Genomic DNA, 20514 nt, shown 5'->3' with positions numbered 1-20514 from the left:
GTCCTTTCGTAAACTTTTAATAAATTCTATATGACATCCCTGGGTAAAGACACATGATTAGGATGCAAATCTTTAACTGCTTAGAAAAATCCACTCGGCTTGCCATTAGATCGCGCAAACTTAACTAGGTCTAAAAAGATACATATACATTTGAACAGTACTGTATGTTTGCAAAGCTCACCTCCCCATCCCCCGGAAAACATGTTAAACTAAAGAAAGAATTATTACACCTTCACATTAACCAATTCCTTAGTCTGTTGGAATTTCGAGGCACCAGACAAGATCTGTTGACTGCATTTCTCCATTCTTCTCTGACTTTTGCTTGACTATATCTTTCAATGACGTCATTTCTTGATTTTGTATTTCGATAGAATCTCTTTCAATGGAAAGCCCGTACATGCTGTCTACCCATCATTCTTCTTCAATTTCGGGATCTTTAGAGCACCTCATAGACCACCCAGCTCTAATGGGTACCTCACATTAGTTGGGGAAAAGTAAAGGTGGTGGTCGTTGCGCTGGCCACATGACACCCTCGTTAACCGTGGGGCCACAGAAACATATTACCCTTACGTCAGCTGCATTAAAGATGGCAAGGTCTGAAAGGAGGAACTTTACTTTTTAAAAATTATATGACAGATAAGAACAGAAAATAATATTAGTTATAATGACACTTCAAAAATACAACTGCTGAATGTGGAAGTCGAGATTTGAAGCTTGAATGAGGTCATTGTTATTTTCAAAAAGTTCTTCTAACACTGAGAAAGAGTTTTCAGCAGATCTCTTGATCAATTATTTTTTGTTTAGTGTTGTTGCTTTCTTACCCTTCCCCGTTCTCTCTCTCCCCCCTCTCTCTCTCTCTCTTTTCTCTCCCTCTTCCTCATTTCTCTTCCTCTCTCTTTTCCCCCTCTCTTTTCTCTTTTTAATTCTATCCCACTTTCGCATTCTTTTTTTTTCTCTCTATCTCCTTGTCTATCTCTTTTTTTTTATCTCTCTTTCTTTCTCTTAGTCTTTATTGACTCCACCCACCCATTATTTTAAAAGCATCGACTTTTAAAAAATCTAAATGGAAGAACCATTGATTGAACCATTGATTAAACCATTGATTGAACCATTGATTGAACCATTGATTGAACCATTGTTTGAACCATTGATTGAACCATTGGTTGAACCATTGTTTGAACCATTGATTGAACCATTGATTGAACCATTGATTTAGCCATTGATTGAACCATTGGTTGAACCATTGATTGAACCATTGATTTAGCCATTGATTGAACCATTGGTTGAACCATTGATTGAACCATTGATTAAACCATTGGTTGAGCCATTGGTTGAACCATTGATTGAACCATTGATTGAGCCATTGATTGAACCATTGGTTGAACCATTGGTTGAACCATTGATTGAACCATTGATTGAACCATTGATTGAGCCATTGATTGAACCATTGGTTGAACCATTGATTGAGCCATTGATTGAACCATTGGTTGAACTATTGATTGAACCATTGATTGAACCATTGATTGAACCATTGATTGAACCATTGGTTGAACCATTTATTGAACCATTGATTGAACCATTGATTGAACCATTGATTGAGCCATTGATTGAACCATTGGTTGAACCATTGATTGAACCATTAATTGAACCATTGGTTGAGCCATTGGTTGAACCATTGGTTGAACCATTGATTGAGCCATTGATTGAACCATTGATTGAACCATTGATTGAACCATTGATTGAACCATTGATTGAACCATTGGCTAAACCATTGATTGAACCGTTGATTGAACCATTGATTGAACCGTTGATTGAACCGTTGATTGAACCGTTGATTGAACCATTCAATGAACCATTGATTGAACCATTGATTGAACCATTTTTCTTCAAAACGTTGAGGGAGATGTTAGAAGATCTTTTTTTTTTCCATTTTCTAATTAGTAACCAAGCTAGTTTATCAAATAACAAGCAACAGTATTTTATTTTTAAATCCGTTCCTCCTCCTAGTTGAAGCAGATGGTGGTCTATATTATTTCTATCTATTTATTTGGCTTAATTATATAGGCAATGAGTCTATTCTGTGAACTATGAACAATCATGTTCTTCTATTAACAGATTTCCACATGAGACGTGGCTAAGTAATATTTAATCTTCTAAAGAGTCTGATATTTAAAAATAAAAAGAGTCTGGTATTTAGCCATACAAAAAGTGTCTAGTATTTAATCAGACAAAAAAGTCTGGCATCTAACTAGACAAAAAGATTGTGAAATTTAATCAGACAAAAAGATTCTGGTATTTAATTAAAGAGTCTGGTATTTGATAAGACAAAAAGAATGTGGTATTTAATCGAACAAAAAAAAAACCCCACTCCTTGAAGGACCCAAAATAATGCGTGAGAAAAATTAAATCTGAACAGAACCCCAAGTAGTCTTAAGACAATCTCGTTCATTCAGTCGACGTGTCTTAAGTTCCTGGCCTCATCACTTCCAGACACAGAAGAGAATTAGAAATCGTGTCAAGGCTTTCCACTGAGAATCTCGATCAATTTCCCAAGCCATTTTTTTTTAAATGCCATATCAATCGCTTCCGGTTGAGTCGCGTTCAAATGTTCATTCTATTTTCATAATAAAATGCACCACACAGCCACACGTGGAAGTGGACCAAGAGAAGAGGAAGGGTGAAAGAGACCTAAGATATTGTACAACAAATTTCCACACTGACAATTAAGATTATTATGATTATTATTGTTTATTTGGATAGACAGAGAGAGAGAGAGAGAGAGAGAGAGAGAGAATAAGATAGGAGGATTGTTATAATCCCCGCCATGCACACCGTCATCCAAGACAGTGCAGAAGGTGCGCACTATTAGAGACTAGAGTTTGAGTTTTGAGATTAGGCACATCGGCACAATTTATGCCATGTCGTGCCCGTAATCCTGTAAGGATCACACACCCTTTACACAACAAGGGCTAACTTCTATACAGTTAAATCATTAAAAACAAGGTCTATTCACTGTTAAAATAGTAAAGGTAGTATTACAGAGTAGACTAGGAAGGATGTTGACATTAGAGAGAGAGAGATAGAGAGAGAGAGAGAGAGAGAACGATGTCCTCCCAAGTCTAGAGCCGAGATGAGGATGCTGTGTTCAAGGCAGATGTCCTATGTGTTTGTCATGTCTCCATGTAAATAAACACCTATGTCTCGTTGACTTGCCTCCCTTCAGTTATTACAGTACATTAGGAGCTAAAATGTCTTCTTGCAAAGATTATATCAAGTTTATCAACTTACACTGTCGGTTTGACTGGTAAAAATTGTAAACACGTTAATTCTCCTAAACCAATTCTCGGATTAAGTTGAAACACTTACAAATTATCAACTGTACATAAAAAAAAAACATGAATCAATCAAAAAATTAACCAATTAGTCAATTATTGGTAATCAAATATTTTGTTTGATATCTCCCCTTTAAAAAAGCTTTGTGTTTCTATTTAGTTGTTGTGATTTTCAACCCCCCTTCAAAATTTAATATCTTGGGGGTGGAAGAGCATATTCGTTTATATTAAAAGTGTAACATTCTACAAGATAGATTTGAAACAAAAAAACATCGCTACAGTAAGAACAAACTTTTAAAGGGAAATAATAATTAGAATTAATGAGTTCACTTGTCATAAGGTAATGAATAGATTGATTTAATACAATGTTATTATATGAGAGAAAATAAGATCTCTAATTTATTTCATTGTATTATCGGTATTTCCAAATGAAAATTAAATATTTATTATTAATAGTTGATATATGTATTCAATAAATTATAACCCATTTTAAAGTTTTTTTTATCGTTGTACTAAATGCGTTGTAAGTCAACGTATTTAATGTTACTATGCATATAAATAAAGTAATAATATTTACAAGGCCAAATTATATATACACAACCCACAGTGATAATTTCAGTAACTCTCCTTATATGAGATAATTGGATACTAGTATCAAACTTCTATTAGGTATTTCGAAACATGGGAAATATTTATGAAGTTTAATCAGGAGCAGCCGACTCCCTAGGCAGTTTTTAGCACCCAGTGCTACGTTCTGGCAGAGCCTACGACGCCGTTTACCCTTACTTTGCATTTGCAGTTTCTATGGATACATCAGCTGCGTGGAGCGAGGTGGGAGAACCACCATGTGGACGAGACCATAGCTAATGCCCAGGCATTCATCTGAAGGAGGTCAATATATATATATATGTATATATTGTTACGTATTTCTGAATCTTCTGGCTAAATGTATTAGTAGGCACACAAATAAAAACACTGCAAAGAACTTGACGACTAAACTCTCAGCTTCATATAACTTTATTGACTATTAACTCTAACAATTTGTTACTGTAACATGTAGCGTAGATGACTGTACAATATCTGTCAGTTTACAGTTAGCTATACTTCGTTGCAATTCATCTCTTCACTTCGTTGCTATTCATCTCTTCTCTACTTTCCTCGAGCCGTATTCCTCAGAACAGACCAACGACACACTTCCCAGTGTCGCTCCAGGTCTCCCAAGGCAGAACCAAGTCGTACTCAAGTCTACCGAATCAGAGCCGTACACGTCTTACATCGACTGTATCGACTGTAACGGCTCAAGTCCACTGTAGTACGCTGTATAGACTTTAACGACAGTAGTCCACTCCAGTTAACTCTACACTAGTTAACTTGCATCGAGTCGTACACATTTCTCTTCCACAGAGCCGCACACGTCTTACATAGTCTGTATCGACTGTAACGGCTCACTGACGACTCCATACGACTGACTTTCACATTAACTCTCTGGCTTATATAGAGTCCCTAATCGCTTGTCCAAAGTTGCACAAACACGGCTAGTATCCTCTGGAATAACACGTGAGGAAACGTCACATCCTGTCTTTGTTTATACATGTAGATTCCAGAAAACATTGGCTGCAGTGTCATCTTGCCGGGGTCACAAGTTGTGACCTCTATCTGTCACAGGACATTGCTAGTACCTTTTGGAATAACATGTAAGGACACGTCACATCCTGTCTCTGTTTATACATGTACATTCCAGGGAACACCAGCTGCTGTGTTATCTCGTCGGGGTCACACGTTAACCTCTTCCTGTCACTGGTCATTTGTAACACTGCCCCCTTCTTAGATCTGTTCGTCCCGAACAGTTTCCATTTCACCACGATACTGAAGAAATCGATCGACGATCAAGTAGGAAGCTTTGGTGGTTGCCCCCTTCTCAGAGATGTTCTTTCAATCTGGCCGTTGTCCATCTTCTTTCCATAGAAGAATGGGAGCCAAATCCTCATTTTTCAGCAGGTCCTCACAAATGTTTTCATCAATCTTGGTATGGAAACATCGACCTTCAGATGACGACATTGGGCACTCTTGTCAAGAAAATTCATCAGCATTCTAACGAGTTCGTGCTTCACTGGCTGAGTTTTACATTTTCAAGCATCTTTTTACAGAGCTTCTTCAGAGATAACTAGGTTCATCACAGTACAGCAATATTCACATGCTCTTCTTTTAAACAACAGCAACTGACTTGGGTTTGTACGATGTTGGGTTGATCTTCTTGTACAGTTCTGTCACAGATGGTTACTCAATACAGTTCTGGCATCTTAAACTACTTCTTTTCTGTCCTTCTTGCTTCTGACTTAATTAGCGTTCTTCTAAAACCTCTGTTATACTTCATCAAACCTATTCTAATGAGGAATGTTCTTAGATTATTCTTTAGTGGCTTCACGCTTTCAACTGATTCGTAAGGCTTTCTTCTTTGGTCTGATGGTTCCGGACAGAATCTTTCTAACAACATGGGCTATGGAGTTTCGTTAGTAAAAGGTGGGGGTCTATCAGTGGGAGAAGTGGTGGGCTTGTTTTCTAACAGCATGGGCTATGGAGTTTCATCAGTGCAGGTGGGGGTCTATCAGTGGGAGAAGGGGTGGGTTTGTATCTTGATCTTGTTGGAGCCATCCACGTTGCACCTGCATATGTCGCTTTCTCCGCCTCCTCAATTTGATATTTCTTTGGTTGCGTTGATGTCGTTGTCGTTGTCTTGCTTTCCTGTCGATCAATGCTGATGGCAGCGACTTAGCACATAGGAAGGCATAGTATTTCATAGCTGTAGTCATCAAGACTGTTGATCTAACAAGTTGCTTCAGCATTATTCTTCGATGGGTGCTTTGCGACTGAGCTGCAAGTCCACTTGAAGGCAAGGTGTATAACACGTCATCACCTTCATCCGAGTCTGGAGCACTCGCCTGTGGGGCAGGTTGATAACATTCAACGTGCAAAGGTCCATCACCTTCAGCATCAGATTCTATTGTGTTTCCTTGACTTTGACCAGGACTTCTCGCGCTGATCTTGACAGCTGGACAAGCTTCTGTTAAGTCTAGAGCTTGTTGGTGTATTTCTAAGCATTCACAGTCTTCTTGCATAGCTACGTACGTACAGTTCTTGTCAAACGCATGGGTGCAATAATCCAGCTTCGAGTTCCTCTCGTAGACAATGGCAGATAGACAGAAGTCTTTAAGGTCCACAGCAACAGGCTTGGACGCAGACCCAACGTTGTCTTGATCTGTTTGGCTGGTTGAGGTACTCATATCAGGTTTATCTGTAGCCAAAGCTTCGGTCAAAATAAAGGTCTCATTCTGCTTTTCGTTGAAATAGTAACAGCTACCGTCTCTTTTAATTTCTTGTGGGCCACATTCGTTTGGTTTGCTATCACAGTCACAGACAGCACAACCATCACCAACATGCCTATCGTAATTGTCTGTATCGCCACATTCTTGGTTGGACAATTGTTCGCTGTTCATCAATGGTGTAGCTCTTTCATCTGTCGACTCAATCTGATAATGTTGGGTGTTCAGCAGCTCGTTAATCATGATTCTAGTTTGATCTTTTATCGTATTTGTTTGTTCTTCTGTCTTGTTGGGCTTGGTAACTATTTGTTCATTCTCATTCATGGCTTTGATCAAATGGTTAAATGAAGAAAATCGGGTGTTGATTTCTGATTCTATCTCCTTGATGCTCTCATTCACCGAGTTCATTTTGTATTGCAAAGTTCTCAGGAGCTCTGTCATATTAGGTTTGATTTCAAATTGGCAAGTGTCCGGATTCTCATCTTCCTCCAACATGGCTTGTCTGAGACGTGCTGTTAGCGTTTCCTTATTTCCGTTAAGCTGTAGACCTCTTTCTCGAAGCTCATGTCTAAGTTCTTTCATGTCAAGTTCAATAAGAAGTTTGATGGAACACATTCTAGCCAGAAAGATCCCACTTCTGACACCAATTGTTACGTATTTCTGAATCTTCTGGCTAAATGTATTAGTAGGCACACAAATAAAAACACTGCAAAGAACTTGACGACTAAACTCTCAGCTTCATATAACTTTATTGACTATTAACTCTAACAATTTGTTACTGTAACATGTAGCGTAGATGACTGTACAATATCTGTCAGTTTACAGTTAGCTATACTTCGTTGCAATTCATCTCTTCACTTCGTTGCTATTCATCTCTTCTCTACTTTCCTCGAGCCGTATTCCACAGAACAGACCAACGACACACTTCCCAGTGTCGCTCCATGTCTCCCAAGGCAGAACCAAGTCGTACTCAAGTCTACCGAATCAGAGCCGTACACGTCTTACATCGACTGTATCGACTGTAACGGCTCAAGTCCACTGTAGTACGCTGTATAGACTTTAACGACAGTAGTCCACTCCAGTTAACTCTACCCTAGTTAACTTGCATCGAGTCGTACACATTTCTCTTCCACAGAGCCGCACACGTCTTACATAGTCTGTATCGACTGTAACGGCTCACTGACGACTCCATACGACTGACTTTTACATTAACTCTCTGGCTTATATAGAGTCCCTAATCGCTTGTCCAAAGTTGCACAAACACGGCTAGTATCCTCTGGAATAACACGTGAGGAAACGTCACATCCTGTCTTTGTTTATACATGTAGATTCCAGAAAACATTGGCTGCAGTGTCATCTTGCCGGGGTCACAAGTTGTGACCTCTATCTGTCACAGGACATTGCTAGTACCTTTTGGAATAACATGTAAGGACACGTCACATCCTGTCTCTGTTTATACATGTACATTCCAGGGAACACCAGCTGCTGTGTTATCTCGTCGGGGTCACACGTTAACCTCTTCCTGTCACTGGTCATTTGTAACAATATATACATGTATATATTGATGCAGCTGTGGGTCGCGCCACGCTTACTATTTTGTGAAAAGCCCCGCTTTGTTTGTTTTTTTCAGGGCCAAATATCTGTTATATCAGTTCTATTTTAGAGCCAGTTATTAGTTATCATTGTATATTAGAACCTTGATCAAGTAAAAATATTATCACACTGGAGAAAAAAAAATGTTGTGTCCGAAATATAAATTTTCAAATTGCTTTCGCGAGAGACGTCTACCACAGGATGGATTCAAAACTTTTTATATATATAAAAAAAAAATTTCAATACGTCATACGCAATAAAATTATAGAGCTTACGTCTTTCTTACGTCAGAGCAGTGACGTGACACAACCCTGTGGAGCAATGCAAATACTCCTTCTTCCCCAGGTGCTATTAGAGCACCAGTAACCAGAATTAAGATGATATTCCAGGTTAAAAACTAAATATCTCGGTATAACATAAGGTCCATGTATTTATGCGATGGCGTAGGTAGGAATTAGCCATCATTCAGGGGCCCGGAAGATTGACCTCTTTAGGGGCTCCTGCATATCGACATTCGACATCATGACATGAGATAATGGCGTAATATTTAATGTAAAAAAAAATTAATAATTTCGAACACTCATTTGGGGACCCCCCTCAAGTGAGGGCTGTTAGAGAGCCTGTTTAGTTAGTTGGGTTGCGCACTTTATTAGACTGACGGTGAACATAAATTTTATAGTGACGACATAGACTTTGGGTTAGAGATTAGAATAGACCTTTATTGATCAGTTACGCACTTAGTCTAATTAAGCGTCTTCTAGAAATACTTCAGCTACATTTGATATACACATGCATCCGTTACAGGACCCAGGGGGGATTTTCAAATTCTCCCTCCCCCATCCCCCAACAATAGCTACGCCACTGTATCTATGGTTAAAGCCTAGCCTAGGTTATAACCTACAGATACGTATATATAGGCCTACAGTAAACATTTCATTATTTGTTGTAACGCTCTAGATCAGCGGTTCACAGGTTGAGAACCCCTGCTCTAGATGTATGTACTGAGAATGGTCAATGTCAAGAGAACCAGGATTTGAGCGAGAGGCAGAGACTGACATGACACTGCATGTTTCATAATTTGTCTCTGTTCATACTTTTTTTTTTAAAGCAAGACTGGATGGCTGCATGTTCATGTGGTATGCGCATTGGGCTGTCGTCTCATTGGTCCAAGGTTCGAAATCTCAACGCCGCAATCCCAGATCGTCCTGCGGAAGATTTGGACTAGGATGTAATCATCTTTAGTTCTGAAGGAACATCCAAAACATGTAAAGAAAACAGCTAAGACCGGTTAATTTCTAATGCAGTGGCTTAATTTGAATAAATAAATGCGCTTTCCTTGGCTATTTTCTGACCATATAGTACTACTACACCATATTTAAACACCAACTCACGTCTGCATGATAAAATTTCAGAGGTCAAATAAAAAATAAAAGAAAAGTCAACACCAAATCTCTCTTTTTTTTAAATTGATCAGAAATTCTTTCAAGAGCAGAGCCCAAGATTTAGCGGTAAAAAGGAAACAATTTGACTCCGTCTGCTTATTTCTAACATGAATAAGGGAGGTAAATTTGAAAAAAGAATCAATCGTCTGCTAGCAGACCGTAAGTTTTCCTAAAAAAATGTATTTCAAGAAGCTGTCCCACGCAAGAACTCAAATATGATTGATTGTTTTGTTCTTGTTTATTTATTATTATTTTTTTTTTGTAGAAATATGATTGTCCACAATATGTACTTCAATTTCCTTGTTCACTTAAAAAAAAATAATATGTCACAGTCTTTATAGAAATCTATTAGATCTACATAGTCCACACTAGTAGATATGAGGAAGATTTATATTCCAGAAAACAACAGAATTGTAAATATATCTTCTAATTTCAAATAATAAAATGTAAAAATTCCATTAATTACTAATGATCTTGTACAATAGTCTTCAGTTGTCATGGTGATGGTTATGATAGTAAGGGCAGGACAAAGACCAACACACTTTAGGCCTATTTGTTGTCATCTGATGTCATGTACGTATCTGGAACTGAAAATACTCTATATGCTGTATTGAATACAAATATTGTAACTCAAAAGACTCATTGCTTCAAGTATTGGATACAAATAAGCAATTTTGTTTTTAGTCTCAAACCAAAGACCATCTCAAACGACATCTGATCTTCTCATACGACATCTGACTATTTTCCCAAGAGCTTAAAGGGACATGATTTTTTTTTGTGCCAGACTGTTTCTCGTGTCATTGCTGAGCAGAATGAAAGACTTCTCTTTGGGCCCCACATTGCACTTCTTGTTTCGTTACAAGCATCAGGGCCGTAGATTTTGTGAGCAAAGGAAGGACACCTTCCGCGTGTCCATCACGCTAATGGTGATGGACAGCTAGCGGAAGAGGACATTTTTCTCACGCTTCCATATGTCCATCTGACTGTCCGTTCAATCGTGGACACACAATTTCAATTAGATCTCCTTGAGATTCCAAGACAATCTCTCACTAAGCAGAACCATTTTTTTTTTTTGACAATTTGTCCTTCCATGTATGTTGTCGCGTTCTGACATTTCTGTCTGGGAGAAAGAAATGGAAAAAAAAATACGGATGGTGCTTGTGTGTTTTTGTGTGTGTATGAGAGAGAGAGAGAGAGAGAGAGAGAGAGAGAGAGAGAGGGAGAGAGAGAGAGACATGAAAGCAACCACGCAGCTATATCCCCCCCCCCCCAAGAAAACGGAAACCATAGGTATAACTGACTTTGGTCAAAAGAGAAAACTCTTAAAACACGCCTCTGGCAAGCCCTGATTATTAAAGAAGATGATCTAGACACCTGCTTGTTCCAAGTACAACCGAGCACGAGAGAATTCTTGAGCGCCATGCGAGAATAGATCATAGGTAGCATGCAGGAACATATGAATTCAGTGCATGAACAGATGAATTCGGTGCAGGAACAGATGAATTCGGTGCAGGAACATATGAATTCAGTGCATGAACAGATGAATTCGGTGCAGGAACAGATGAATTCGGTGCAGGAACATATGAATTCGGTGCAGGAACATATGAATTCAGTGCATGAACTGATGAATTCGGTGCATGAACAGATGAATTCGGTGCAGGAACATATGAATTCGGAGCATGAACAGATGAATTCAGTGCATGAACAGATGATTTCGGTGCAGGAACAGATGATTTCGGTGCAGGAACAAATTAATTCGGTGCATGAACAGATGAATTCGGTGCAGGAACATATGAATTCAGTGCATGAACTGATGAATTCGGTGCATGAACAGATGAATTCGGTGCAGGAACATATGAATTCGGAGCATGAACAGATGAATTCAGTGCATGAACAGATGATTTCGGTGCAGGAACAGATGAATTCGGTGCAGGAACAAATTAATTCGGTGCATGAACAGATGAATTCGGTGCAGTAACAGATGAATTAGGTACAGGTACAAATGAATTCGGTGCAGGAACCATGAATTCGGTGCAGGAAATGATTAATTCGGTGCAGGTACAAATGAACTAAGTGCAGAAACAGATGGATACGAGGCTTAGGTTAAATGGGGTGTGGTCACATGAGTTCATGGTCACAGCAGGCAGTGGCCAAGTCTGGAGATTTCGGGCATTATAAGAGGTAATGATTACAACACACTTCAATGCCATTTTCCCTATCAAATTTTGGTTTCTGCATCTAGGAATGCGTTTAATCACATATACCTCTACTGAAACTTTCCCATACACAAACTTGTCTACGCGCATACACAAGCACGCACCTCTTCAGCTTCCTGTTTCCTTTAGCCTTTCGGACAGTTGGGGCACCACGCATCATCTGTCGACCATCTCTCTCCATTTTTCTCTTGTCTTTTGTCATGAATGGTGGTTGGCTGAGCGGTAAAGCGCTAGGCTTCCAAACCGGGGTTACTGGGTTTGAATCTTGGTAAGACTGGGATTTTTAATTTCGGGGTCTTTAGGCGCCTTTGAGTCCACCCAGCTATAATGGGTTCCTGACATTAGTCGGGGAAAAAAGTAAAGTCGGTTGGTCGTTGTGCTGGCCACATGACACCCTCGTTAACCGTAGGCCACAGAAACAGATGACCTTTACGTCATCTGCCCTATATATCGCTTGGTCTGAAAGGGAAACTATACCTACTACATGTGAGGTGTCTAGAATCATTTTATAACACACACCACACACACACGCAAGCACAAATGCTCTTTTAAAATGTTTCTCTCTCTGTTTCTCTCTCTCAATCTCTCTCTCTCTCTCTCTCTCTCTCTCTCTTATTATTTATAAGTAGACTGGCTGACATTGAACATCGAAGAAAACTATTGGCCGAAAAAATAAAATGAAACTCACGTCTACCCTCAGCTACCTCATTACTTTAGATCACTTGCTCATTCCAGATTGTCTCCCTTACTTGTAAGTCGGGACAGACACTGACAAAAACGTATGGCTTGACGACATTAGGGTATGGGGGGGGTGGGGGACCGTTTTAGTTGAAAGTGCTTAATAGAGAAAGGAACCGAGATTGTGAGGTCGAAGTGGGGGGGGTTGGGGGTGGGGCGGGACAGGAAGGCGCTGTCTTTGATTCATCAGATTCGACCATCACTTATTGATTTATGGATCCCCGTCAGTTGACTTTGATGGCAGGAAGAGGGTGTGAGTTGTGGACAGGAGTAGGAAATAGTCGGAGACAGAGAAAGTACAAAGGAGGACAAAGACTAGGGGAAGAGAGGGGAAGGGGAAGAGAGGGGAGGGGAAGAGAGGGGAGGGGAAGAGAGGGGAGGGGAAGAGAGGGTAGGGGAATAGAGGGAAGGGGAAGAGAGGGGAGGGGAAGAGAGGGGGAGGGAGGAGAGAGGGGAGGGGAAGAGAGGGGAGGGGGAGGGAGGAGAGAGGTGGAGGGAGGAGAGAGGGGAGGGAGGAGAGAGGGGAGGGAGGAGAGAGGAGAGGGGAAGAGAGGGGGAGGGAGGAGAGAGGGGGAGGGAGGAGAGAGGAGAGAGGGGAGGGAGATAATGGGAGGAGATAAAAAATTAACCAGTACAGTGAAAGGAATAGCTTTGAAAATATTTATTTATCAAATAGAGAGAATTAAACGATAAAAAGTCTACATATACTAAAGGAAAGAGTCTGTACAGACACACACACGATATATAGATCTATATGTACTAAAGTATAGAGTCTGTAGACACACACGATATATAGATCTATATGTACTAAAGTATAGAGTCTGTAGACACACACGATATATAGATCTATATGTACTAAAGTATAGAGTCTGTAGACACACACACACGATATATAGATCTATATGTACTAAAGTATAGAGTCTGTACAGACACACACACGATATATAGATCTATATGTACTAAAGTATAGAGTCTGTACAGACACACACACGATATATAGATCTCTATGTACTAAAGTATAGAGTCTGTACAGACACACACACGATATATAGATCTATATGTACTAAAGTATAGAGTCTGTACAGACACACACACGATATATAGATCTATATGTACTAAAGTATAGAGTCTGTACAGACACACACACACGATATATAGATCTATATGTACTAAAGTATAGAGTCTGTAGACACACACGATATATAGATCTATATGTACTAAAGTATAGAGTCTGTAGACACACACGATATATAGATCTATATGTACTAAAGTATAGAGTCTGTAGACACACACACACGATATATAGATCTATATGTACTAAAGTATAGAGTCTGTACAGACACACACACGATATATAGATCTATATGTACTAAAGTATAGAGTCTGTACAGACACACACACGATATATAGATCTCTATGTACTAAAGTATAGAGTCTGTACAGACACACACACGATATATAGATCTATATGTACTAAAGTATAGAGTCTGTACAGACACACACACGATATATAGATCTATATGTACTAAAGTATAGAGTCTGTACAGACACACACACGATATATAGATCTATATGTACTAAAGTATAGAGTCTGTACAGACACACACACGATATATAGATCTATATGTACTAAAGTATAGAGTCTGTACAGACACACACATGATATATAGATCTATATGTACTAAAGTATAGAGTCTGTACAGACACACACACGATATATAGATCTATATGCACTAAAGTATAGAGTCTGTAGACACACACGATATATAGATCTATATGTACTAAAGTATAGAGTCTGTAGACACACACGATATATAGATCTATATGTACTAAAGTATAGAGTCTGTAGACACACACGATATATAGATCTATATGTACTAAAGTATAGAGTCTGTAGACACACACGATATATAGATCTATATGTACTAAAGTATAGAGTCTGTAGACACACACACACGATATATAGATCTATATGTACTAAAGTATAGAGTCTGTAGACACACACGATATATAGATCTATATGTACTAAAGTATAGAGTCTGTAGACACACACGATATATAGATCTATATGTACTAAAGTATAGAGTCTGTAGACACACACACACGATATATAGATCTATATGTACTAAAGTATAGAGTCTGTACAGACACACACACGATATATAGATCTATATGTACTAAAGTATAGAGTCTGTACAGACACACACACGATATATAGATCTATATGTACTAAAGTATAGAGTCTGTACAGACACACACACGATATATAGATCTATATGTACTAAAGTATAGAGTCTGTACAGACACACACACGATATATAGATCTATATGTACTAAAGTATAGAGTCTGTAGAGACACACACACGATATATAGATCTATATGTACTAAAGTATAGAGTCTGTAGACACACACGATATATAGATCTATATGTACTAAAGTATAGAGTCTGTACAGACACACACACGATATATAGATCTATATGTACTAAAGTATAGAGTCTGTAGAGACACACACACGATATATAGATCTATATGTACTAAAGTATAGAGTCTGTACAGACACACACACGATATATAGATCTATATGTACTAAAGTATAGAGTCTGTAGAGACACACACACGATATATAGATCTATATGTACTAAAGTATAGAGTCTGTAGACACACACGATATATAGATCTATATGTACTAAAGTATAGAGTCTGTAGACACACACACACGATATATAGATCTATATGTACTAAAGTATAGAGTCTGTAGAGAGACACACACGATATATAGATCTATATGTACTTAAGTATAGAGTCTGTAGAGAGACACACACGATATATAGATCTATATGTACTAAAGTATAGAGTCTGTAGAGAGAAACACGATATATAGATCTATATGTACTAAAGTATAGAGTCTGTAGAGAGACTCACACGATATACAGATCTATATGTACTAAAGTATAGAGTCTGTACAGACACACACACGATATATAGATCTATATGTACTAAAGTATAGAGTCTGTACAGACACACACACGATATATAGATCTATATGTACTAAAGTATAGAGTCTGTACAGACACACACACGATATATAGATCTATATGTACTAAAGTATAGAGTCTGTACAGACACACACACGATATATAGATCTATATGTACTAAAGTATAGAGTCTGTAGAGACACACACACGATATATAGATCTATATGTACTAAAGTATAGAGTCTGTACAGACACACACACGATATATAGATCTATATGTACTAAAGTATAGAGTCTGTAGAGACACACACACGATATATAGATCTATATGTACTAAAGTATAGAGTCTGTAGACACACACGATATATAGATCTATATGTACTAAAGTATAGAGTCTGTAGACACACACACACGATATATAGATCTATATGTACTAAAGTATAGAGTCTGTAGAGAGACACACACGATATATAGATCTATATGTACTAAAGTATAGAGTCTGTAGAGAGAAACACGATACATAGATCTATATGTACTAAAGTATAGAGTCTGTAGAGAGACTCACACGATATACAGATCTATATGTACTAAAGTATAGAGTCTGTAGAGAGACACACACGATATATAGATCTATATGTACTAAAGTATAGAGTCTGTAGAGAGACACACACGATATACAGATCTATATGCACTAAAGTATAGAGTCTGTAGAGAGACACACACGATATATAGATCTATATGTACTTAAGTATAAAGTCTGTAGAGAGACACACGCGATATATATGATCTATATGAACTAAAGTATAGAGTCTGTAGACACACACACGATATATAGATCTATATTTTCTAAAGTACATATACTAAAGTCTGCCAGAGAAAAGCCGAACAATAAAAAAACATGTTAAAGATAAAAATTTCAGCAATCAAATAAAAATACACTTTTTTTTACACGCTTTGAACAAGGTTGAAGAAATATCATCAAAGAATGTCACTGAATGGAAGAAAAAAAAAGAAAAGAATTTGGGAAAAGGAAGAGATAGAGAGAGATACATAGAGATCTTATCTTATCTTATATAATATAGAAGTTACTTCAAAAAAGAAGATGATTACGTCCTACGCGTCATGCATTTTAACCAAGTATCTAAATTCTGCTAAGTCACACAAAATAGAAAGATAGTTTGAGAGATAAAAAGACAGAGAGAAAGACAGAGTGACAGAAGGAGAAGGAAAGAGAGAGAAAGAGAGAGAAAGAGGGAGAGAGAGAAAGAGAGAAAGAGAAAAGAGAGAGAGAGAAAGAAAAAGAGAGAAAGAGAGAAAATGGAGAAAGAGAGAGAGAAAGAGAGAGAAAGAGAGAGAAAGAAGGAGAAAGAGAGAGAGAGATAATGAGACAGAAAAGAAAGACAAGGGAGACACATGAGAGGAAGACAAGAGATTGACAAAGAGTGAGAGAGAGAGATGAAGGAAATAAGGCAAGAGAGAGAGAAAAAATTAAAAGAGAGAAGAGAGAGAGACCAGAGTGATACAAATCCACACTAAAAATCAAAATCTGAAACTGTTTGTTATTTTCTTGCCAACAATTTATCCAAATTACCCCCCCCCCACCTACACACACACCCACCTCTGCCATTTCTATTATTACTATTGATTGTATCGACACAGTCGATTACCAAAAGTCAAATCAGAACCGTGGTAACAGTCGAACAGTTACAAATGGCCAAAAGCCCCCATATAACATTCCACTGCATACAGACTAGCACGCCACTATCGATGACAATATAAACAAGTATTCTAAACCGTAGGCCTGTGTTCGTAGAAAATCAACATTCACTTAGAGGCTGGCTTTTCTGGGGCGTCTTCATTAATGCCCCGGATAGTAGCGTCATTTTTATTTCATAATGAGGTAATCAAAGCAATGCAGTAGACCGTGATGCCCCTCCCCCCCCCTCCACCCCCGCTTCTGCTTTTTTTTTTGTGTCCGCTTGCCGTTGATTCAACTGTGTCTCATGTCCCATTGTTTCTCTCACACGCGTATCAACGTGTCTCTGAACACCGTATCAAGAAGTGCACGTATTATTCATCAGATTTGCGCCTAGCAGGTTACGGTCAATGAAGGGCCCCCTCAGCCCCGCCGCCCTACCCATGTCCACCCTACACCTGAGCATTGTCTAAGCACCCTTCTCCATTCTTCATTATATTCACAGCCCCCCCCCCCTCATTCTTCCCATCGCTATTAAAAAAAACAATTCTCCCCCCCCCCCCTCCTAGGGCGCTTGTACAAACAGAACGTCGACTTTTCCCCGACAGACAGCAAAAACGATGAGTAGCCCTGACATATATAATGCAAGAGAAAAGATCAGACGTTTCAGTGCTCGGAAATTGTCTGTCGTATATGTGAGTGCGTGCGTGTGTGTGCAGGGTGTGTGTGTGTGTGGTTAGGTGTGAGAAAGCAGGGTGGGAAAGATAAATGTTCTCAGCTCTAGATCTACTTTTTCAAGTCTGTTCAAGAGACATGTTGACCTGCTAGAATAAGGATAAGGGCATTCGTGGTAGACAAAAGCTGAAAAAAAAAAAGTTAACTTATGAAAGAGAGAGAGAGAGAGAAAGAGAGACAGGAAAAAGAAGAGATCGAGACGTGAGGGACACAAGAGAGACATAAAAGAAAGAGAAAGAGTGAAAATACAAAAGAGACAAGAGACAGAGAGACATAAAAGAGAAACAAGATAAAAGATACCAAATAAGAGAGCGTCAAGGTAGACAAAAGGTTGATAGACAAAAGGTTGTGAAAGAGAGAAAAAAGAGAATAGTGAAACAAAAGAGAGGACACAATAGATAAAAAAGAGGAGAGAGAGACAAATGAGAGCGCGCGAGAGAGAAAGAGAGAGAGAGAGAGAGAGAGAGACTAAACAGAGACTAAACAGACTAAGAGTGAACTGATTAGATCTACATTACAGTGTACTCATGATGATATAGAACCCGGATGTAACATAACCTTATCTGGTCTCACTCGGTCTTTGATTTCCTGATGGGATTTTTTTGTTATCTCGACATCAGAAGCAAAAGACTTAAGGGCCATGGGAGGGGATAGCAATTAAAATATTTCTTATCAGATATATATTATCAGGCCGTTGTCTAAAAAAAAATTGTATACCTTAGAGAGGCATTAAATACGTACACCAAATTGAACTATTTTATGTACACACTATCTTTTAATGGGGGCGCGGTGGCTGAGTGGTTAAGTGCTTGGTTTCCGAACCTAGGAGTACTGGGTTCGAATCTCGATGAAGACTGATTTTGAATTCCGGGATTTTTTGGGCGCCCCTGAGTCCACCCAACTCTAATGGGCACATGACTTTAGTTGGGGAAAGTTAAGGCGGTCGGTCGTTGTGCTGGCCACATAACACCCTGCTCGTTAACCCTTGGCCACATAAACAGATGATCTTAACATCATCTGCCCTATAAATCACAAGATCTGAAAGGGGAACTTTACTTTACTTTTACTATCTTTTAATCCAGTGTTTCCCAAACTTTATCCTTAACGGAACACTTCGCCCATTTTGAGTATTTAGCGGAACACTTTGCTTATTTTTATAGAGAGGTTTATTCTACGTGGTGGCCTACTAGTTAATTATTCCAGTAGTTCGCGGAACATCCATTCAGGCCTCGCGGAACACAAGGTTTGATGTTCCGCTGAGCTCAGTTTGGGAAACACTGTTTTAATCCCATTTTATTCTTTAGCGCACGTATCTTGTTTAGATGACGACCGTTTGCCAAAGGCAACCTTTTTTTTTGGTGCGATGAATGGTGGTCGGCGTAGCAGAGGTGTTACTCACACCCAAAAAAAAGACTATGAAGACCAGCTTATACGCAGACTTGCTTTGACTTGCAACGAAGTGAGCACTTGGCAGAAGGGGGGACTTCAGAACAAGGTTTCTTACCAAGTCCGCGGGGGTACACATTTGAGACCAAGAGCAAATCCACTGTCGATGACAAACGTAGACGGCGAAAAGATAACCCTAATCGATAACCGCCGGACAACAGCGCTGATTGTGGCAGGTCGCAGATTTTAGGCCTTGATCATATGAAAAAGTCACATTATTATTTTTCCATAAATGTAAAAATAAATTGAAGAAAAACACTATATACTAAAGCTCAGGTTATCTACTAGAAACAGATGATTCGTGGAGAAGTCAAAAACAAATTGTAATTTGACTCTAAACAACAGCGTTTTGTAGTTTTATATGTGCACATTGTGTCATTAATTATATTCTAGTTTGGCTCTTTATCATTAAGGAGGCGCGGTGGCTGAGTGGTTAAGCCCTTGGCTTCCGAACCTGGGAACCTGGGTTCGGATCTCGACGAGGACTGTGATTTTGAGCTTCGGGGATTTTTAGGGCGCCCCTGAGACCCAACACTCCTGGGTACCTGACTTAAGTGGGGAAAGCAAAGGAGGTTGGTCGTTGTGCTGTCCACACGACAGCGTGCTCGTTAACCGTTGTCCAAAGAAACAGATGACCTTAACATCGTCTGCACTATAGGTCAGAAGGTCTGAAGATAGATAAATAGATCTGAAAGGGGAACTTGACTTACTTTTTTTTTTCTTTGGCGTGTCCCTGCACTACTGTAGCATGCTCCGTGGATTCAGGTCGAATTTATTATTTGTATGTTTGGGAAGGGGTGGGGGGTGAGAAGATGTCTGACAGAAGCTTCCTTTAGGCACTCAGATGAAAGTAACAAGAACGAACCACAAATTCCAAGTGTCCTTTGAAATGCCTGGAGCCTTCTATATTACTAAGTTTAAGCTACCTACCCATACTAACGGGAGGCGCGGTGGCTGAGCGGTAAAGCGCTTGGCTTCCGAACCGGGGACCGGGGTTCGAATCCTAGTGAAGACTGGG

The 20514-nt window shown here is 39.1% G+C and overlaps 1 protein-coding gene across 3 annotated transcripts in view; it reads right to left on the bottom strand.

The window, feature by feature from the left end:
- The window catches only part of LOC106053083 (protein rolling stone-like), a 112364-nt gene that overhangs the window by 57431 nt on the left and 34419 nt on the right, over positions 1-20514 (bottom strand). The gene's annotated exons all lie outside the window — the stretch shown is intronic.

The sequence above is a fragment of the Biomphalaria glabrata genome, chromosome 4, assembly GCF_947242115.1.
Source record: "Biomphalaria glabrata chromosome 4, xgBioGlab47.1, whole genome shotgun sequence".
In the NCBI taxonomy this organism is placed as follows: domain Eukaryota; kingdom Metazoa; phylum Mollusca; class Gastropoda; family Planorbidae; genus Biomphalaria; species Biomphalaria glabrata.
Note: the sequence above shows the minus strand (reverse complement) of the source record. Positions and strands in the feature narration are given on the sequence as shown.